This window comes from Crassostrea angulata, chromosome 3 (genome assembly GCF_025612915.1).
Source record: "Crassostrea angulata isolate pt1a10 chromosome 3, ASM2561291v2, whole genome shotgun sequence".
In the NCBI taxonomy this organism is placed as follows: domain Eukaryota; kingdom Metazoa; phylum Mollusca; class Bivalvia; order Ostreida; family Ostreidae; genus Magallana; species Magallana angulata.
The window spans coordinates 44071886-44096516 of record NC_069113.1 but is presented as its reverse complement, the minus strand read 5'-3'; the positions used below and the strand labels follow the sequence as shown (position 1 = coordinate 44096516).

Here is a 24631-nt window from a genome sequence, read left to right as displayed (position 1 = left end):
ATGTGACCATACAAAAATTAGTTTTTGTCCGCTGTTGCAACAACTACATGTAACATGCTTAAAAGAGATCCCTCCTGAGGATTAATTTTCGATCCGCGCCTGACCTAGTAATAACATCAATAGTGAAACAGACTATACCATTTTATGCAGAATGTTCCTTGAAAATGGCTCGATATACTAAGTTTTAATGCAAAACAGAGACCCATTATTTTTTTAAAAACATGGTATTGCACACCACAAGCATCAAACATGGCTATGATTTTATTAAGCAACCCAATGTTAATATTTTCAACCACTCTACACGTGTTTGAACACGAACGATAACTCTGTTCTGAATATTATCGTTTAATATAAATAACTGCTAGATGGTTAAATAAGACATACATCTTGAAAGCTTTTCCCGTTTTAACATAAATCAAAGTAGGATATGATATGAAAAACGACCAGTACTTACGTATTTTGAGAATATTATCCGAACACTTATACTTCCACTCGAAATTTCACAGGAACTGAACAAATATCGGTGAAGTCTCGTGAACTTTCATTCGAGCACCTCTGGATTTATTACTTACTTAGCAACGATAAAGGAAACATTCCGAACACATTCGCAGGGGTGTTCTGTACCCCGAATCAAACGAAACAGTTAAACAGCCCAACCCGACAACGAACCCGATTGTAATAATACTACAAAAAAACCCTGCCGATTAAATTTACAACACAATGCTTGACACTATTTTATAGAATTCATTTGTTTGTTAGAAATGATAAAAGGAATGGTACAGGAAATGAATGGTACAAGTAACACACAGTATACTGACTACATACTGACCTCGTTTATTCAGTTACACACCGAACCCGATAACGAACCCGAACATTAAAAAATTAGAATATAAAAAATTAATTTTCTCGAAAATATGTCAATTAGACGCTACAAAAGTGTAAACTTGATCTGTAGTTTGACATTTTGAAGCTGTTCAGCAAGTTTCATATTATTCCTCAAATGCATAAAGAAAAAAAGTGTGGAAAACTGAAGTGGGACAGACAGACGGACGGACTGACGGACGGACCGACAGACGGACGGACGGACGGACAGACGGACTGACGGACGCAGAGGAAAGCTATAGTCCCATGTTATTAGTCCCCTACCGGTTTCACCGGAGGGGACTATAGCTTTCCTCTGCGTCCGTCAGTCCGTCTGTCCGTCCGTCCGTCCGTCTGTCGGTCCGTCCGTCAGTCCGTCCGTCTGTCTGTCCCACTTCAGTTTTCCACACTTTTTTTCTTTATGCATTTGAGGAATAATATGAAACTTGCTGAACAGCTTCAAAATGTCAAACTACAGATCAAGTTTACACTTTTGTAGCGTCTAATTGACATATTTTCGAGAAAATTAATTTTTTATATTCTAATTTTTTAATGTTCGGGTTCGTTATCGGGTTCGGTGTGTAACTGAATAAACGAGGTCAGTATGTAGTCAGTATACTGTGTGTTACTTGTACCATTCATTTCCTGTACCATTCCTTTTATCATTTCTAACAAACAAATGAATTCTATAAAATAGTGTCAAGCATTGTGTTGTAAATTTAATCGGCAGGGTTTTTTTGTGTTTATTTCAATCGGGTTCGTTGTAGGGTTGGGCTGTTTAACTGTTTGGTTTGATTCGGGGTACAGAAGACGGTAAGAAATGAAATTGTGCATAACAGTGCATTGTTTTCACAAATTTTTACCAGCGAATACAGAATAGACTTGGCGAAATTACAGGAGATGAAATAAAGAGTATGATTTTACCCATTTCCTATTTAATTTCTATATCAACTATATAGTTTTAATTTCCTCTGTTCTTTTATCTCTGATTAAAGCATGACATCTCGTTTACAATAGCTCTGAAATAGTTGTGTGCTTGGAAGCTTTCATAGAATAATACAAACCGGTAGGGGACGTGTATTGCTTATGCAATACTCTCAGAATGCTTGTTTAGTTCGCTTCCCATACTTTAAATATACTGCCAGAAACTTTATAGAGAAAAATCTTTTTTTATTAAGGAGTAGATATTGTTTCATAATTATTTTTCAAAAGTACATCATATCAAATTGGTTATGTAAGATTGAACGTCTTATTTAATCTTACAAAAATAAATATATACTCAAAACACGTGAAGACGTTTATATTTGTGCTCTTCATAGCGCATGAATTAGCAAAGTATATTCATGGAAAATTGAACGTCGCAGATTTCCAATGCAAACATTAGGGGAAATACAGATATGTTGCATGTTGATATAACTATCGTACATGTCAACATATCTACAGGTATTTTTCAGTCAAAACATTTGACAGAAAACTTGCACAAAAGGAGGTGAAGTTTGTCACCTTAATATGCACCTGAAGATATGTTTTAAAAAGTCTGTATGAATTTTAATTAGATAGACTAAAACGAGATCAAATTTTACGTTAAAATTGATATTTGTTCAGATTGATTAACAAAATAATAAACATGTTTAACTAATTAATTAGTGATGATGATTTTCTTGCATTAATTTAATTTTGATTATGAATACCTAGATAAAAAGTCTAAGAACATCTCTGACTGTAAACAAATAGAGGAGGGGGTTGCTATACAAATTTTCAAACCAAAGTATTGTTTTGAACCCTCAGATGAATATACGGATAAATGGTTAACTGTTGACAACCTTAGTAAGGTAATGCCTATGTTAGATGCATAAGATGATGAAGTAATATGTTTATTATATAGATGTCAAAGAAATCGTTTTGCTGTTTTGTTGAGACGAAATGCACTTAATGTGCACTCTCTACCTAGCAAGCGTTTTTGCATGATTGAAAGGCGAAACAAAGGAAATAGACCATGACGAAATTTAAATTCGCTGTTTCACATTGAACAAACGCTGCACGAGTGTGGATGAACAAGGCGAAAAGGTAAGCATGTTTAAGAAACGAAACATTAAATCATTATACAGTGCTGTAGAGGAAGAATTGAATGCCATTTTTGTGTTTATTTTGAATGATTAATGGCTAAATGTTTTGTTTTGCATTTATAAACGCGTAGAACTGTATATTAGAACAATTTTATTGCATCAAGAAGTACATTTTATCTCATGTTTAGATAGGGAGTGTATGTCGGCATAATCGATGACTGTTGAAAATAGAAAGTAGAAAGACATACATGTAGAGACTTAATCGCAGATTTTTTCAGGCAGCTAATATAAAGAAATGGATTTTTTTATAGGTCCATGTATGAACTGTGCTTACGGATATCCAAGAATTTTTTTTCAAAAGTGAATGCAAAAATTCTTTAAAGTATGTAAACAGCTGCTCATAATGTTATTTTATTTTTTAATTTGCCTTATGTCTAGAGAGAGGTCACCCCCTTCCGGTAAACGTATTTATTTCATATCGGTAAAGTTACAAAAAAGTAGCCCTTATTCCACATGGGAGAGCCCCACCTTCTGCTGCATTGTTGATAATTTACTAAATGTATGCAGTCTCACATTTTCATGTTTATATTCAGTATAACTTCATCTGGCATTTTTAATTAATGCTCTTCACACAAGCCATTGTTTTTCTTTATCAAGGTAGCAACAGAACAGAGCTGCAAATGTGCTTCAGGTTCTATTCCACAGTAATAGTAATGTAGGGTTTACCAGGATTTAAGGGCACATAAGGGAGATAAAGCTATTCCCTTCCCGAACCCTCTCTTAATAAAACGTTCTGCATCTGAGTCTGGTTACATAAAAATATTCTATTAATAAATTCATATAATGGTTCGAGACAAATCACTCGAAATATATTTACATAGATATTAAAAATCCCAATAAAATGAAACCATTAAAATGCTAGATGCATGTCACTGTTTTAAAGAGAGTTACCTAAAACTTGATGTAAATACGAAAAAGAAAAAGGCATTCAACATATTTTGTGTCTGTGTTTATTTTTTGTCAATTAGTTTCAGCAATAATCCATACTAGTATTTGCAAGGTGCTTGCGCAAAATACTGATTTTATTATTATCTGAGTGTAAACAGGACGGCATTGTGCAAAGACTGAACATGACTCGTAAAAATCATTCCACCGTATCCAAAAGGGAAAACACAAGCTATTTTTCAATACAAGACCTTGAAAAGCAAAACTCTTGATAACCAAACCGTATAATTTCAATATATAAATGTATTTTTAATCAGAATATATTTCAATACGACATTCACGCTTCCTTGGTTGCCTGTTTAATCTTACTAGGAACGGTTTAATCCGGTTTTAGGCATGTGGCATCTTTGTTGAAAGAAGGGGGAGACAGACTTATTGTGAGAGGCAAAAAATGATGATAATAATAATGGGATGGGAGGGAGTGGTAGGGGTAGCAGTGTATACCTTTAACTTCGATTTCCTTATTAAAAAGACAACTTCCAAAAAGTCCTGTTCATTCTAATTCGTGAGGTGTGTGTGTGTGGGGGGGGGGGGGGGGGGTAGTATACCTTTTACTTCTATCTCCATATCTTCACTTCACTTCACCACCCCCCCCCCCCCCCCTGAAAAAAATTGGGGCCAATTCTATGATAATTAACCTTTTTATGTAAAGACAAAAAACTTGCTGCGGGAAAATGTGCAGGGTGGAAAGGGTGGCAGGCCCTCCGCCCCTTACTCGAATGCTACGTCCCGGGATATTTTAAAAGAATGAAAACTTATAAGAATTAAATACCTTGATGTCCTTGAGAAGTGTAAAAGTGTAATGCAATTTTAAAGAATCGAACCACAGCAAGAGAGATCAAAGCAGCCGTACATGTCACATGTGTTTAGCTGACATGAATTGCAAAAATGATTAGAATCATACGCGGCTATTGGTAAATTGACTTCATTGCAGCCGTCATCTATGGTGGCATAGATATGCCACCACTTGTCAGATAATTATGTCGACTTGTCAGATCTTGATGTCGACTTGTAAGATAATTATGTTGACTTGTCAGTTCTTTAAGTCGACTTGTCACTTATTCACGTGTTTAAAAATTTTACACTATAACCTTTCCACGCCAAGTTTGTGCCATCCAGTTGAAATAATATTTTCTGACAAGTCGACATAAGGATCTTTTAAGTCGACATAATTATTTGACAAGTCGACATAATTAACTGACAAGTCGGCATAATTATTTGACAAGACGACATAACATCTGACAAGTCAACATCATTATCTGACAAGTCGACTTATAATATGAATGATAATTCGCGTCGGTTGACAATGGTTTTCTCGGGGTGTCAATTTCAACTGTTATCCTCCCAAACAGGCACTATTTATTTTGCTATACTGAATGTCTTAATTTTTAAGAAAACTTTACTGCTTTTATATAGGAATAATGTGAATTCTACAGCGAACCGTACGCGAATAATTTTCGCACATGTAACAATATATAAATAGTGCCTGTTTGGGAGGGTAACAGTTGAAATTGACACCCCGAGAAAACCATTGTCAACTGACGCGAAGTGGAGGTTGACAATGGTTTTCTCGGGGTGTCAATTTCAACTGTTATCCTCCCAAACAGGCACTATTTATTTTGCTACACTGAATGTCTTAATTTTTAAGAAAACTTTACTGCTTTTATATAGGAATAACGTGAATTCTACAGCGAACCGTACGCGCATAATTTTCGCACATGTAACAGTATATAAATAGTGCCTGTTTGGGAGGGTAACAGTTGAAATTGACACCCCGAGAAAACCATTGTCAACCGACGCGAAGCGGAGGTTGACAATGGTTTTCGAGGGGTGTCAATTTCAACTGTTATCCTCCCAAACAGGCACTATTTATTTTGTTATACTGAATGTCTTAATTTTAAAGAAAACTTAACTGCTTTTACATAGGAATAACGTGAACTCTACGGCGAACAATACGCGCATAATTTTCGCGCATGTAACAATTTTTAAAGTTACCCGTTGCTAAGTGCGTTGCTAACGCTGAGGGTAATAGAAAAAATTATGAACTGCGTCTAAACCAATCAGATTTCAGTATTTAACATGAAAGTATAACAATTTGTATTGTTATACTTTCATGTTAAATACTGAAATCTGATTGGTTAAGACGCAGTTCATAATATTTACTATTACCCTCAGCGTTAGCAACGCACTTGGCAACGGGTAACATTAAAAAATGTGACATGCGCGAAAATTTTGCGCGTACGGTTCGCTGTAGAATTCACGTTATTCCTATATAAAAGCAGTAAAATTTTCTTAAAAATTAAGACATTCAGTATAACAAAATAAATAGTGCCTGTTTGGGAGGATAACAGTTGAAATTGACACCCCTCGAAAACCATTGTCAACCTCCGCTTCGCGTCGGTTGACAATGGTTTTCTCGGGGTGTCAATTTCAACTGTTACCCTCCCAAACAGGCACTATTTATATAATGTTACCCGTTGCTAAGTGCGTTGCTTATACTAAGGGTAATAGAACGGATTATGAACTGCGTCTTAACCAATCAGATTTCAGTATTTAACATAAAAGTATAACAAAATCATCTGACAAGTCGACATAATCATCTGACAAGTGGTGGCAGATCTATGCAACATACAAAACAGATCTAGTTTAAAAACACAATAAATGAACTCTTTTAGCTAAGTGGAACACCAAATTGACATCTTATACTGTTCTTTAAATCAACCAGTGTTGCGTTGCACGTATATTTTCTATCAGACCAGTTTTTATGGCAAATATTTGATTATTCGGGAGATAGTCGGAAGTTCACCAGCCGTTGTCTGCGCCGAAATCGACCCATTGTTTTTTTTGTCGGCCGACCAATTTTTATCCGTCACGCAGATATACACCTGTATATTTTTAAGCGTCGGTGACCGATTTCTCCAGTTGAAACTGTCGTTGAATAGTCCGGTGAATTCTCGATAATCGTCTGACCATCATATTATACGACCGAATGTATATACGGGCGATATATTTAACATGCACATTGAAAATGTTTACAAAACTCAAGTCATATATTCAAAAACGACCAACGATCGACGGTTTTACAATAAACATGTACCATCGGTCGATAAGCGGCGACCATGCTTTAGACCTTCTTCGTCAACAAATTGAAGCAGTGCCTGCGTGGTAACAGCGGTTAATATTCAGCAATTGCAAAATCGACCGACCGTAAAATTCAAACTGTGTTTGATGATCCAACGACGATTCATCGACTAATATTAAAATGTTAAAACTTTAGAAGATATCGGTGTTCCTAGAAATTGATGTGACTGTTCAGTGTCACCCAATACAAGTGTCGTGTGATCATGTTTCTTTAGCCGACGATAGGAAAAAAAATGTTTGCTCTACCATTGGCTTAGATGTGAGCTAGGCATAACTAGAAACTTGATAGAAAGTGATTTGATGAATATTATGCTATGTCCGCTAAAATATTTTACACGAGAAATCATGTTGATTCATTTGCATTGGTTTCCTTCGATAAATGAAACCCTTCATTAAAAAATCTGGAGGTCGTTGATTTGATTATATTAAGATTCACAGAAGGATCAACAAATAATGAAGTGATTATATTTAAGTCAAAAAATGTATGTGTTCATATGAAAATGTTCACATAAAAAAAAAATCAAATTTGAAAGGGGATTTTTTTGTGGAAAAAAATGATCAAACTGAACTATAACTTAGATCATTTCACTTCAGGGATTTCTTTTGTTCAGTTAGTATATTAAATCAAAACACAAGTTATCGTTAATTTTATTGAAATTGTGAGTGTTGCAATAATTTTCAACACACCAATCAATTGGCTTAATGACTCTCAGATTTAATTTTTAATAGATGATGGGAAATTCGCAGTAACTTGTATTACATCTTACGTTAAGTTTGATGAATAAACAACATTTTTACTATTTTGATGCCGCATTATTGATGCACAGTATTTTGAAATATTGGCTATTGGGATAATTTTATTACATACCATTTTGAAAAATTGTTGCGATGCAAATAGTTTTACAAATGATTTATTGTTTATTCGTTGATTTTATTTACGATGCATGCTGATTTTGAATAGCAGTCAGAGTTACACCGACTACAATTTTATGTTTTGCTTAGGCTATATAATATATTTTCACATGTATGTGTTCAGTATGCAACCATGTTTTCATTTAATCAACATTGCATTTCCTTATTTCAGGGGAACACAAACCACAATTCTAATCATTTATTCTTAAAACCATGCCTTATTACGAGGTACGAGTAACGACTGGAGACAAGGCGGGTGCTGGAACAGACTGCAACTGTGATATAGTACTTCTGGGTACAAAAGGAGAGCACACGAAACCTGCGAAATTAGACAACTGGTTGAGGAACGATTTAGAGCGTGCTCAGGTTGATGTCTTTTAGTTCAAAGATGATGTAGATATACCCGAAGTCACGGAGATTAAATTGAGAAGAGACCAGGCAGGGTTGTTCAGCGATTGGTTTGTAGACAAGATAGAAGTACTGAACCAAGAAAGTGGAATTAGATCAGTTTTTCCGATTCTTCGATGGATTCGTCCCGATGTTGACCTGTACTTTGGGAAATACGATACTTTTCTGCCACAATATGACCCAAGACCAGAGCAGAGGAATGCTGAACTTCAAGAGAAACGAAAGCTTTATGAGTATCAAGTGAGACTTCCAGGTTTCCCTGTGCAGGTAGTTGCTTTTACTTTATCTTACATCTCGATATTGTTTGTAAGAAAAAGATATCTATATTGATGCTAAACGATTGTACACTGTACAAGTAATGCTCAAATTTCATTAACACTGAATGCACGATAAACTAATTGAAGTCACCTATTATTTTTTACAAATCGTTTTTGATTCTGGTTTGCGAAACTATACGACATGGTGGAATAAACTTATAGTAGTTTATCATATAGACTTTGATACATATATTTCTAGATTAAGGAAGTTCCTGAGGATGAAGATTTTTCGTTTTCCCACAAGGTAATGGTTTTCCATATCTATCATATCCATGTTTCTAATTCGTCATATTTTTTTCAACACAGGCATACATATACATGCATCAGGGGGGAAAACAAGGATAATGTCTTTCTTTTTTTGTAGTGGGATTTGCTTTCAAAGAAATACTCTTTACTTGCTGGAAAAACCGTGGAGATGGTTTTTGGTGACAGAGTTTGGGAAAAAATTGAAGACATGAAAAGTGTATATTCCAAACTTTTTGGAAATCCCTTGGTAAATATTTCTTAAGATGTTTTTATTGCAAATTTTAATGATATGTTGTGTTTTCAATGAAAATAATTGACCAAGGATATAATATACGTAGTTTTGCAGAAACACGTTTTAATTGAAAGTAAAACATCAATACAACATTTGAAATCTTGACTGCATACTTTATTATTTTATGAATACATCTTGCTAATATATGATTGATTGAAATTGGTAGGATATGGATGATTGGCATACGGATGAACATTTTGGATGGCAGCGGATTAACAGGGTCAACTCAAATGTGATTAGACGTTGCACAGAAATACCTGCCAAGTAAAAGCATAGACAGATTATATTTGATTAATTGCTTCCCATTCATCAATGGCGTATGGAGACAAAAAATGTTTTCTTGAGTTTATTTTTGTAATAACCATTGTCATTATTTTGTATATAGAATATTACAACCAACTATTATTATCGTTATTAAAATCATCTTGAATTATTTTTGATGATAATTATATCTTTATTTAATATGAGTATCTTCATATTAGATTTGGAGTGACTGATGATATGATAGCCCCCTTTCTAGAAGGTCTGACAATCTCCGAAGCCATGAAAAACAATCGGTTGTTCATTACAGATCTTGAAATATTTGACGGAATACCATGTAAAGAAGGATATGCTGTAAGTCTTATACACGAATATCTAAATAACTTTTTGTCAACTTAGTTGGTTTCTTTAATGATAAGATTTATTGCACTTATATTACAAAGAGAAACCTGAAATATAGAATAAGATATCAAAACCTCATTACGATCGATAATCAAGTCTAAATCATTTGACTAATTTTAACAATTTTTCAAAGATATCTTATTGTTGGCATAATAGCCAAACTTTATATCAACTTTATAACTTATAAGGGTACTTACTTATTCTCATAGTGCATAATCATTTGTTAACACTTTTTTTTTCATTTTTTTTTTTTTTTGCTTTTGAACGCAACTTTTTTATGATTTTAAATTAAAATAAGCTTACCTGTCAATGAAGTACAATCCAAATCGATTTAAGGGGAAATATCCAAAAAAAAAATTCATTGACAATTCATATATTTTTTAACCGGAGAGATTAATATAAACGTAACCAAATTTCTTACGGAGATTTACTATAGGAGATGATTTACTTACTAAGAAGTTACTTATTACAATTTAAGAATAAAACTGTTCAACGTTTATAAGATGAGATTTTTTCACAACTTCTTTGGTTGTGTTAGTATATAAACATGTATGTTATTGTTATTTTATACAGTGTCCAGTTCCGCTTGCTCTGTTCTTTGTCAACGGTCAGGGACAACTCATGCCTGTTGCAATCCAACTGTACCAACAAAAAGGTCCCGACAATCCTGTAAGTACATTTACACTATATTTTAAACAATTTATTTCAAACTATACCGTGATCAGTAGTATAATTGTATGCATTACTCTAACATTTTGTTTGTGGGTTTACCTTGAGTGGATCAGAGTGGTTGACACATACACTGAATTTAAAGTGGACTCAAGATGACCCCGAAAATTAATAAAAGGCAGTCCCAAAATATTAGCAAATAATAGCAAAACATCATTTAGACTATAAGATCATCGATATTTCAGGTTTTTCTTCCAAATGATCCGCCTTACACGTGGATTTTTGCAAAAATGTGGTACAATTTGGCCGATTCAAGCTATCATCAGGGTGTAGCACATTTAGGTATGGTATTTTTTTCATACGAAATGTTGAACTAAATGAACACGTATATCACATATTTAGTCTACAATATTGAATGAAATATGAATATGAATAATATAAATATGTAAAATTATATGTAGTGATATTCTATATGTTTTTAATTAATCATATATTTCAGGAGGTACTCATTTTATGATGGAGGGCATATGGATAGCAGCCAATAGATGCCTTTCTCCAACACATCCCATCTATAAACTTCTTGGGCCTCACTTTTTTGCTATCCTTGCTGTCAATATGTAGGATCTGCAATTCTAACGTCTCAAAATTCTTATGAACCCTTCTTTGAATCATCTACTAAATATTTTAAAAGTTTTTACTGCACATGGTTTATAAAAGATTAAAATTATTAACTTCCAGGCGGGGCTTTGAGGTATTGCTCCCTTCAGGAGGATGGGTAGACAAAACGATCTCATTGGGAAGGGATGGTATGCTTGAACTTATCGGTAGAGGGTTAGTATTCGTATGAAGACCAAGTAAAGTATTAATAATGAACTTTAATAGATAAGAATTAAAGGCATAGTGACAGAAACGAAAACATCGAAAACCTGTAATGTTACTTAAAATGAGCTTAGATATAATTTATTTGAATTAATAACAAAGTTTTCTGGAAAAGTTATGAAATTAACATGAAATTATATCAAAGATAATATTATTTATTTTATAGGTAATTTTAATGATTACTTTGTCCCAAAAATCTTTCATTTAATTTACGTAGCATCTGTATTGAAAGAAAATGAATTAATTGTCATATTTTTGCTTCCCATTCTCTCACCAATTCTTGCGAAATAAAAGTAATATTCAATCTAAACTGTAAAAATATCGTTCTTATTATAGAAAATTTATCGTGTATTTTAAATATTCTCTATACTTCTTGAACAACCAGATATACATATAGCAAGTATACTCTGTGCAAGGAAAATCAATCGCATTTATTACTCCTGGGTCAGTCAGTCTAACAAAAAGGCGAGGTTTTATTGATTAAAATGAAAAACACATCAAACTGTTTAAAGTTTTTCTTACTTTACTTACTGACACGTACATTGTACGAAACAAACAAAAATGCATAGTAATAAGAAAAGGCAATCGTTTTTTGAAACGCAGTTCGCTATTCGCAATGCAAAATCCAAAATGTATTTTAATATGATGTTTTCGACTTTCCGACTTTTCACAAACTATTCATGGGCGAAAATTAATTTAATTGCTTTTTCGATGACAATACTGCAAATTCTTAGCTCACGGAAAAGCCAGGGAGACCAAAGCTACATGTACATATTTGCAGCTTCTTGTAGAAGCTATATGTATATAAACATTTCGCAAAACAAGAAATCATTATCTTTAAAAGAATGAATTAAATATTATTTTAAACTTCAGATTAAGCTTGTGGAGGATGGATAATGAAGGATGCTATCCAGAAAATCTAAAGAAAAGAGGGGTTTGTTGGTTAAATGTTTTACTTACTTTTAAGGTCAGACAACACGTTCATCGAGCATCTTTTTTGTATCTCTTCGTTATAAAGAGTTCCAATAAAATTATTATTTTTATATTGATTTTTAAAATGATTAAAATTTACTTGTATAAGTATATACGCCTAGATGGCCGAGTGGTTATATCCGTGGCCGCTTTCTGCTTGGAGCCTAGGTTCTAAAGGTTGTTGGTTCAAAGCCCGACCCCATATAGTGCTGTATTATTTATTTATTTCTATATCAGCGATTCAATTGTATTTTAAAGAAGATTATATAGGAAATTGTATTCTCTAGTATTTTTTTGCAAGAAAGGGTGTTAGAGTTGAAGTAAACCATTAACAAATTCATGGAAAATGTTTTATAAAATTGAGGAACGTGTCGTCTGACCTTGAGGCGCAATTCAATCTCCTCAATTACAACTCTTTGTAATCACGATATTTTTAAAACATTAAATCATTATTTCTTTAAGATAAAGTCTCATGACTGAATGGGTCAAGGATATGAAAAACTTGATCAAGGATATTATTAGACAATTATAAAGCTAAAAATATGGGGTTTCTTTTCAATAATAGTTTACAGCCTAAAAGATCATATCTCAAAATGAAGGTAAATCTAATAGGTAATTTATTGGCTATCAAGCCTCCTTTAGCTATAACGTCTGAAACAACATTAAATAATATTCTTTAATTGCACTATATTTTTTTCAAAGGCATCAGAGGACTCTGCAATAAAAATTCAAACCGGATGTCTAAAAGCCTGTGTTGCTGTTGTTTTTAGTCTCAAACCACAATTGGCAACAATATTTCAAATTTAAGACATCTAAATATATATTTTTGAAATCAGTTTGTGACGCAACAACAGTTTTATTCAAAATAGTGTACTACTGCATGTTCAATTTGACTTTTTTCATACATTTAATCTCTACGTTGTCAAATAACAGATATACTGCCGGGACGGATCCATTCTTCCAACGTTTTACCAGCGTGACGACTCCTTAGCATTACATGATGTCATCAGTACCTATGTCTCTAAATACGTCAGTCTGTACTATGGTTTGTTTGATTTCATCACAACTTTTTCTTACTCACCAACATTTCAAGTGACTTTTTCACTTTACACCTTTACCCCATCTTTTGGCTTTATACCCGACTTGCGATTTTCGAAGGGGGTTAAAAAGTGTAGGTTTGTTAACCCATAATTGTTGTACAAGCGTGGATCCATGAAATGCTTTCTAAGGAGTTCTGAGGGATATCTATGTTTTGCCTGGGGAAGGGGTTTGAGGCACATTTTAGGCATTTTTATTATTTATATTTAGGAAATTAGAATTTTTCATGGGGTTTCAGACCTTCGAGTCCCTCTGGGTCCGTGCAAATGGGAGAGTCTCCCATTCCTCATTTTTGTAGAAAATGATGGAAACTAAACTATTTTATTGAAACATCTATAAATCTAACAGTAATTGCAAAATAAAAAAATGAGAGATTGTAAATTTTGCAAAAAAAAACTAAAGTACAAAGACTTAGATTTCTAAACTCTTTAAACTCTAATAATGTTCATAACCAAGGTTTTTTTTTTCGTTCAAAATTCAGATTTGATTTTATTAACTTGTTAAGGATCGCAAAAGATAATTGTTGTCAGTTTCCCCTTTTGCATACTATATATAAGATTAGCGTTGGATGGATACTACTTACAGGTTATAGTCAGTTTTTCGAAAATAGGGGGTTGACCAAATGCTTTACAAAAAAAAAACACAAAAAAAAAATGTTTAAAACATAATTAAATCCACTTTTGGCAATGAAATGCAATAGTGAGGATGTTTTATTGATATTTTATTCTAGATAAAAGAGAAAAACTTATCGAGGATTTTGAAATCCAGAACTTTGGAAAAGATTTGTTCAACCCAAGATCAGAAGGCGGCTGTGGACTTTTAGTACGTTATTTACCTTTTGAAAACAGTTATTTGTGCGTCTTATAAAAATTCTTATAAAAAAAATTTAACTAGAAGTTCATGCATTCTATTAACAAACATATCATAAAACTGAATACATTTTTCAAAATTTTCACTTACGTTCGGCGAACAATATTTTTTAGAATTGATTTCAATGATAACCATTAAGCTAATTAGTGGCTTATATATTTTATATGTAGATGCATTGGTTGTATGTTTTGACATCGTGTAAATTCTTCTCTAATAGGGACTTCCATTTGAGAACGGACGGTTGTCTACAGTTGATGAACTAGTAGCTCTCATAACAACCCTAATATTCACGTCCAGTGTTGTACATGCCGCTGTCAACTTCCCTCAATATGATACATACGGATTTCCACCAAATTACCCGCAAACGCTCAAAGGAACTCCTCCAAAAAATAAAGTAAACCGCTAGGATGTATTTCCATAATATATGATATTAGTTTATCATTAATATGTATCCTGCCGTAGAGATGTTCACATTCACAGACATTTGTATAGGTCATTTTGAAACTATCAGTCTAAGTGGTACAATGTAGTTTGAAATACATTAAAACATTTTTCAACTGTTCCCTACCAGTCGCTCTTAATGAAGGTATAGTTAAATGATTTTAAAACCGAATTATTTAAATAATTGCGCACATTTCTAATATGAGTTAACGAGCTTCTCTGAGAAAAAAATCTCATCTGTAGACGGAAAAGCTCATATAAATCATGTTGTGTTATATTTAAAGATGATATAAACTCCATCTAACTCTCTGATGCATTACGCATCAGTGATTGAAATATTTCAGGAGAATTGTGTCCAATCAATATTGAACGCTGGCGTACGAATAATCACGACTTCGAACATACTAAATTGTTTGTGATATTTAAACAATAACTATTCTCAAGATATTTATAAAAAATTCTTTAAAAAACAATGCCTCCAAATATATTACATCGAATTTATCGAATATTTTAAGTACTAAGTCTTGTCAGCAGGAATGTTATGAGCTTAGGTCCAAACACCGTTTCACTTCCGGGTCGCCAGATTAATTGCATAGGAGAGTTGATTAAAATCAACCCCCGAAAATAAGAATTTGAAGTTTAATCTCGAATCATGTCTTAATCCATGCAATAAAACAATTTGTCTTCAACATAAAAAATCGTGTTATAAATGGACTGCAAGCATAGATAATCAACACAATTAATTTTAGATGACATACAACTAGTATCATTCCTTGAAAAAAGATACATCATATATGAACTTAAAATTGTTCAAACATTGTATTTTTATGATTTATACGAGAATATATATATAGTCTATTCATTTTTTGCCAGAACCCATTGACAGAAAAGGATATCCTTGATGCACTACCCGACAAATCAACTATTTTGGACACAATGGTCCTTACAAAAATTCTCAGCGAAAAGAGTGTAAATTCCTTGGGCGACTTTGAAGTAACATATACTTACGACCCCCCAGCTGTAAAGATAGTGGAAGAGTAATACTTATTTTGATCTCTTGATTTTTGTCTGGCATATTGTATTTTTCAATCATTAACCATTTTTTGTAATGTTATTTAAACCTTTACACATTATATTATGCATAACACATTCGTCATTTTTTTTTACCCAAAAGTAACTCGCGTAATATACAAAAATCAAATAATCAGTCTTTATGTTTTAAATAAGCAGATTAAAAATCAAATAATTTGTTACAATTCAAATATTTTTAATTTTAATTCAATGAATGATTATTTTATATTTTCTCTTCAGATTCAGAGAGGATTTAAGATGTATTAGTGAAAAGATCCACAAAAGAAATGAGAAACTTGTGAAAAAATATGACTACCTTTTGCCAGAAGATATTCCCAACTCTATTAGCGCATAGATGATAAAGACGTCTGAGGGAAAAAATGAAAAATGGTGACAGCTTCACGAGATAAACAACACAAACTTAACGCAAAATTACAGATCTTAATCTTCATATGCTATACTACATAATCTTTGTCTTAGTCAATAAAATCCTAATAATCTAATTCAAATGAATCTACATTTAAGCAAAGTGAAAATTGTTTTATGAATTATACGTTCATATAACTTAACTCCTACTTAATTGTAGGCAAATCATTTGTAAACAGCCATCACGTTAATTAAGGCCATGTATATTTCATACACAGTCAGTGCGAAATAGTTCTTCTTTTGAGCATTTTGACGTCATTCGTTTTGTACTTAAATAAGAACGTGTTACTATGTTACAAAACGCTTAATTTTTATTGATATACATGTATTCATTATTTGTTATGATACTACGACAGTCGGTAAGTTATGGTCGTTGCATGGATTGTAGTTGACACTATATGTTTTATAAATACGTGCTCAGTAATTTCGATATAGGACAAGATCTAGAGCGGAATCAACTAAAAGCCCTGTATAACTATATAAATCCCCCGATTCTGCTTCCACCACGGTTGCGTGATATCTCGATAATCATAAATTCACCCAAACTACAAATGTATATCCATTCACTAGATATAAAAAAAAATACAGTTTTTTTGTTTTGGGAAAAATCCACCCCTTTACAGCTTAAGGTTTCAGTACACAACCAAAAATAGAAAGTCTACGGAGATTTTGCACTTCAAAAGCCATTAAAGTACCCCGATTGATCATATTGAAATATTCTGAGAGTATTTCGAGTAATCCTGAATGGAGAAAAGATGTAAGCATTTCCAACTTTGAATCTTCTTACGGTGTTTTATCGTTCATGAATTACCTCTAGTAATATTAAAATACGTATCGATGACGATATCTTTGATTTTCCGTCTTTTATCAATTTGAATTATACTTCATTAACAGGTCTGTTCATTTAAAACCATGTAAATTTTGCTCACTAATATTTCTGAAATTTGTCTTGATCACAATCATAAATTGTTTGTTGAATAAACCAAATTATTGGGAGGACAAAAGCAATTGATACTTTTTCTAAATATTCGTGTTGCATTGCTTGGGGGTTTTGTGTTCCCTCAAAGAAATTATTTTTATTATCTTTTAATTTTTCGAACTTTCAAGGGGAACCGAAATTGCTGATGTAAACAAGCAAAAGTTAAGAACTTTGTAAAAGAATTGGTTTGTTTGGAAAATTTTTTTATTCTGTAATAACACAAAAATCGGACCAAGTAACTTTAAACGACTGTGCGATGCGTTACAATAAACATTGTGGATTTGCTAGGGACATTGCAACATTCCTGAATTTTTTCACAAAACTTTTACTTAGATTTTTATTTATTTATATTTAAATCCATCTAACGCTAACGCGAGTTATGTACATGTATTTTTTCTGCAACGTCGCCACTTTCGTATCCCGCATGAATCACCAAAAATATCCTTCTATTTTTTTAAAAACACTGTAGTAATTCATAGAAATGGCATATACATGTACTGTATGCTATTTCTATGGGTCACAGCATTCATTACAAGCCACTTGTACCATTCTTAGTTAAGATCTTCTCCAAAATATTGATTTTGCATTTCACATTGATTTCAATGTAATTAAATTAAAATTGTAAATCGATTTTGTATGATGGTCCAACTAAAATGAAATACAGGACCAATACATACTAGAAAGTGTGATCCTTGACCTGCTCTTTTCTGTCTAAGAGTTACCATTTATGATATTGTTAGTATTAACACACAAAATATATCAATAATAATCAATGTAATGACAACTTTAAAGCTACATGGTCTCAGTTTTTCGCTATCACAGTACCACAATTTTTTCCATACAAATCAATTATCTTAGAAAGCTCTAGACTTTCGCCTATTTACACCAAAAGATTCGGTCTCCTTTCAAAGTTAGAAATAATCAAAGTAAATAAAATAATTCTTTATGGGCATACAAAAATCCCCAAACCAAACTGCATCATGGGAATGTTTGAAAAAGAGAACTGTGCTGTTTTGTCTTCCGAGTGATTAGGTTTATTCAATCTGCACGTTATCCAACGATTGTAAACACAGCAAACTTCAGAAATATTTGATTAAGTGAACAAAATGTACAGAGGTTTATTTCTAACTTGCTGAAACATTATCACCTTTATTTATAGCTATGTCAAAGTCGAAGTACAATCATACCTGCCTCTACGTCAGGCGCGAATTTTTATATCAGACGAAATAACGCAGTACCCCTTCGTATCATTTGTTTTTAAAACAAATTTTGTAGATCATATTTCCACTGAAGTATCGCTTGTTAGACCAGAAAAAACTACTGCAATGCATTTTATTATACACGTATTCAGCACAACCATCGTTTAAAATCGGTCCAAAAATTTAATATAAAGCGAATCAAGCAGCTTTAAATAAACATATCTTAACGCTATCAAATAAGGTTCTAATATTTTTTTTATTCCTAGTTAGTATTTACATGTACGCACTCTAGAGAGCAAACCAAACACGTCATTTTCATTATCTCTTTTACTAAAAAATAATAAAAATGTGAAACAGTGATAATTCTTACCTTGCTTGGGAGTCATTTAGATTTGGATTTAATCTTAATATCCATAATACAAAGTAGTTATTCGAATATTTTCTCTGTATATAATACTTCATACATATACATGTATATTTTAATATAATTTAAAACAACCTATATGACAATAATTTTAATTCTGGTTGTAACGCGCTTTCTGGAGGGCTAAAAAAAAATTTTTATATCGTATAAAGAATGTTGCCTACGTCATAGTAAGACTAACGACAAAAATGTATCATTACGCCTGACGTTACGTTTGAATTGTGTACAATTTTACGTCATTTTAAAGGTCATATGACCGTTTTTATTTACAATGAAGAGTAAAAAAATTAAATTATAAGCAATGAATTCAATATTCATTAGTTTTATACGATATAAAAATGGTTTGAAACAGTTTACGTCTTTTTAAAAACCGCTTTGAGGTCGCTCAATCTTGCAACCTTACATTAAACAAACTCAATGCAAAGTTTTAAAAATTCTTGAAATCTCAAGTAAATGTATGAGTGTTTATCTGTTTTCACATTTTCACACCTATGATTAAATACCTGTACAATACGTTAGACTGCTAAGGTTCGTTAAAGGCACATGCATTTAAATGAATTGTGTTATTGCGATAAAGGATATTTCAATTCATGGACGATTCCGAGGTAAGCAGACAAAAAATGACATATTATTTATATATGTAAAAATGTTTGGAAGCATTAAGGTATTTTTGGTATTTACTTGAAAAAAAAAGAAGACATAATTGAATCGCTGATAGAATATATAAATACAAAATGTATTGTAGAATTGAATCTCCTCAAGAGACTGAAACAGATGTATTAAGAAGTGTTAAAATGCACTTATTTAAAATTCTTCCTTCTTACAACTGATGAAATGCAATAAACAGCAAAACCTGTTTTTACAATTTGCAAACACATTATAAAAAATGTAATATTAAATTTAGAAGTTATTTCGCTTCTTTAAGAGATCGGTCTCTAGTGGTATCGTCCATGGGGACCTGTTTGGACTTTTTTGATGTGATGACACCCCCTCCCCTCGGTAGATTATTGTACAATATTTATCGATCTTTTAAATTATTTATATTTTGTCCAAATGCATTTCAATATATGAAAGCTACGAATATATAATGTTATTATTTTAGAATAGAAAAAGCAAAAAAAAAAAATAATAATAATAATAATAATAAATAAATTAAAAAAACGAAAAAAAAAAGAAATAAAAAAACAAAACAAAACAAAACAAAAAAACAAACAAAAAACCCATGATAGATATGTTTAGGCTTTTCTTGAAGAAGCTGTAATTATGGTACATAATAAGAAATTTATGTTTAACATACATCTCCTGGATTTTTAGTCATTATGTATCTTTTTTTTATTCATTATCGCATTGTTTAATAAATTTTTATAATCTAATATTTCAATTTTCACTTCTTTTGCTGTTATGTGTATTTTTATTAAAAGTCACCCAAACGTGCTGCATACATGTATTGGGACAGACTTGACAAACATTGGTTGATGTAGATTTCACAAATTTAGGAATACATTTCCTTAAATTTCTTTTCAAGTTATACAGCGGGTTTTCTAAATATCCTAAATATACTCTTGCTCTAGTATACCGTTCATTGTGTATGCAATCTAGTAATTCTAAAAAGCCCCTGTCTCTTACAATGAGACTTTTGTTTTAAAATGACTGTTGTTAAGGGTTCAATCATGGTATAAAGCAATGGTTTACTGATCTGACCCTCTTTGTTAAGAGATAACGTTCAGGACAAAAACATTGAACATTTCTTGTAATATTTGCTGTCATTCAAGTCTCAAGTTTCGTATCAGTGGCAATCATATATCTTACTTTCTTCATTACAGAATAATTCCTCTTTCTTTTCCCGTCACTTCGACACTATTTTGTTTGACCAGAAGCATTTTCCTTTTTAAAAGAACTGACTCTCATGGCTCATTAAGTTTTTAAAATTAATATCAATTTAGTCTATCTCATAACAAATACAGATATCTATAACAATGCACCTTGTGTGCTATTGTAGAAATCTGTAATTTAATCGGATTGCACTTTAAGTTGCAAAAAGTAAAGGCTCAAATGAGCATTGACCAGTTGCGTAGAAAGCTAGAACTAGAATGACAAATACGTAACAAATAAGGCAAGGGGTTTGGGGAAAACGAATTACCAAAAAACTAATTTTAGGCACTTTTTAAACATAAAATGTTGAATCCTTCAAACATATTTTTGGTAGTTTGAAGGCAAAAACATTTTTAATACCATCCATATTTTGATTTATTGTATTCACTGATGTATTACAAGTTTCCTTTTAATAAAGCCTTTATCTTTAGCTTAATTATTTATACCTAATCGCCTGTTATCAATTTAAACAGAACAATTCCCCAATGATCATAATACTTATTTTGTTTTTAAATTACAAAAAAAAATAGGTGAGGTGATAGAGCGGGGGTGATTTATTATTTTTTAAAAACAAGTTTGTTGAATTGGACTTAAATTACCTGTAAGGAAAAATGCATCGCCCCACTTTGAACTCAAAATCGCTTGTTTCATCCATTGCCATAGTTATTAATTTTGCATTATCAGGTTAAGGAGGATTATGCAGATTTTTGCAAGTCTCAGAACACGAGCAAAAGTGGAAGTAGAAATATTGTCCAGTTCATCAGAATGTTTAGTAGGCAACTCTTCTGGTGTTTTTTCATTGATAGAAATACCTTGAGTATCGAAGCTTTGTCTCATGATTTTGAAAATTTCATCCAAAATTCCTATTTATGGTTTGTTACCCGACATTGTTTTCACTGATTGACTACGCAATAACTAACATTTTTAAAGTCACATGGATTTCACTGAGCGATTGATACTACAAAATACTTCGTATCAACGACATCGCATGTTTGAAACATCTAGAGTCTTGAAAAATAGAAACGATAGATATTTGCTGTTTAGTATTTTATTGTGGTTTTTAATTGAATGTGACATTTTAATATTATTTTAATTTTTGGTTTTAAAACAATGTGTAGGCACGTGCCTTAAGTGCTTAAGGGCAGCTACGCCATTGTTAAAATGACTAAAATAAAAAAGAATGTTTTAGAGCGATGTTAAAAACGACAAATAAAAAAGAAATAATTTGGCACAGGTATGATGAAATTCAAAATACATGTACAGTAACTGCTCTGTTATTTGTTTGATTGAACTCAAATGTATCTGTGTATTTCTTAATCTTACAAAAAGTAAAATAACGGATTTACATGTAAATAATGAGATAGAGAGAGAGAGAGAGAAAAAAAATTTGCTTGAAAACACACTGTTTTATGATAAAAATGCAAAAATGGCGGGAAAAGGTCTTTACGATGTCATATTTCGATATTGTGGGCACTTGAATTAAAATGAAAATTATTTAAACACATCACAGATATATCTGAACTAAAATATCAAAGAATTACAGTAAAATGATGATGTACATATTAGGGGGGCCATTTTAGGCACATATCATATATAGTCCTTTACTCAATCACCTACTTCTAGTGACCTCTCAGAATTTTTGAAATGGCACTCAGGGTAAACATTATCACTAAAAATTGACTGTTTTTTTTAATTAAATCATTACAAAAATACACTGTTTTAAAGAGTGAAAAACAGTGAAAAAAGTATTTTGGGGTGTACATTTGAATATTATAATGTTAAATTTGTACATAAAAATTCTATATTTGTTATTCTTAAATCCTTAATTTTAGTTCTTTAAATGTAACTGGTTTGTATAAATATAATTAATAAAGATACACATGGAGCTCAAAATATTGATTTCCTTCAATTGTCCGGATTCTAAATTTATTTGTAAATGTAGAAGCAATGATCAGATGTTTTTCATTAGCTTTCTAGAATATATTAAGTGATTTTTCTCAGATAATTACAGTAACTGTTGTGGTTAACTAGTGAATTTGAATAAACCAAAATACTACTCCAAAAATTGTGTGAAATTCAGCTATCAGCCATATTTATTTGATATCAAAGAAATCATATATCTTAGCTTTGAATTTTTTTCTATATATTCATATGGAACTTTTCTTCTTATTGATATCGATGAATTCTAAAAATGGCTACGACTGGAGAGCCCAGTTCTGGGATGATATTCCTCTCACAAAAAAGAAAATGGGAGAAAGTTTCGTTCAGCCTTAAATCTCCTATTTAATTATAGTAAATTATGTCGCTAATAAGAGATCTTTATTTATTTTCATAATTGTTATTTGGGGTGCTCGGAATATGTTTAACCTATGATATTGAAACAAACTGGAGACAAATTAACATCAAACCGCGGTATGTTCTCTAACGGTTGAGATCGTTTTGCACAAAACTATTACACATACCCGGTAAAAATCAGTAAAAGACTGTAACTGGCATAAAAGTTGAAAAAAAATTGTTATTTTTACAAAAGCCGTTTGAACCTCAAACTTATAATGTTTTTTTTTATTTTTAGATTCAGGGAGGAATTGAGAAATATCAGTTCAAAAATTCATCAGTAAATAACTCATTAAGAACACTGTTAAACTGAAGCAAGATAAAGTTTAAAAAATTGAATTGATGTAGACTAACTTGGTAAATTGACATGTTCTATCTATTTAGCCATTCAATTAGAACATTTACATTTGAATTGGTAAACAATCATTGTGAGTTTTCCTTTTTGTATTTCATTTGATAGATCGGGAGCTTAATTTTGTTTATTATTACACTGTATTTGTGTTTTGATTACGATATCAATATTTTTTTCAGTTTGATGAAGCCCACCTTATTCGATAGTAAACAACTTTAATGACAGTTTTTTTCTGTATTGTAATTGTCATCCGAGTCTGCGTTTTGTTTGTGTGTGAAAAGTTTAATGATAAGTCACGTTTTTGGTTAGGGGGTTTTATGTAGACTCTTGCCATCTACTGTAGTTTATATTTTATTGTATTGACTTCATAAAGAGATGTTGATGTTGGTTTTCATTAACTTTGAGTTTGGAATATCATTTCTATTTCAGTTAATTCTTAAGTGAACTCCTTTCCATATCGTAATCAGAAATGATTTTTATCTTCAATGTAAAATAACAACGATTATTTATCTAGATATTCAAAAAAAAATAACTTAATTTTGAATCAACAATTAGTGGGATTTAAATAAAAAGTGAATTAAAAATGGCAGGCTTCATTGAAAAAATCTTGACTTTGTGACAATATGTAAAATTGTTCAAACTTGATGTTCAAGAAACAATACTGTTAATGTAGCTTATGTGCCCTGTTATTGCAGACAAAACAGTGATGACTGAATTAAGCTTATTTTGGATGAATTATTAAAACAGTATATATACATGAAGGTATGTCATAATACAACTCCCGAAAACTCTTTGAAATATTTTGACCATATTACCGATATTTAGCAGTTGTGTGAATGACATTGCGGTCACATTTGTTTTTAAATCGGATTTCCATTCGATTTTTTTTTTTATCTAATTTGATTTCGACTGAGTCATACAGTGTGAATTGCACTTAATCTTCGATCGACTTTCTTGCGAGAAAATGTTGACGTAACGATGACTTTTTCCTGTAAATAATCATTTTGTTTTTATTTTTGAAACATATAACAATTTAAAAAGAGTCTCAAGATCAGTGGATTAAATCAGATGCATGACGTTAAAGAGGGCATGGTCACAATTTTTGTCAAACTGTATTTTTCTGTTTTTATTATA

General features: G+C 31.8%; 1 pseudogene; it reads left to right on the top strand.

The window, feature by feature from the left end:
• Window positions 1-1428: 1428 nt before the first annotated feature.
• Window positions 1429-17357, top strand: LOC128178751 (allene oxide synthase-lipoxygenase protein-like; annotated as a pseudogene).
• Window positions 17358-24631: the final 7274 nt, after the last annotated feature.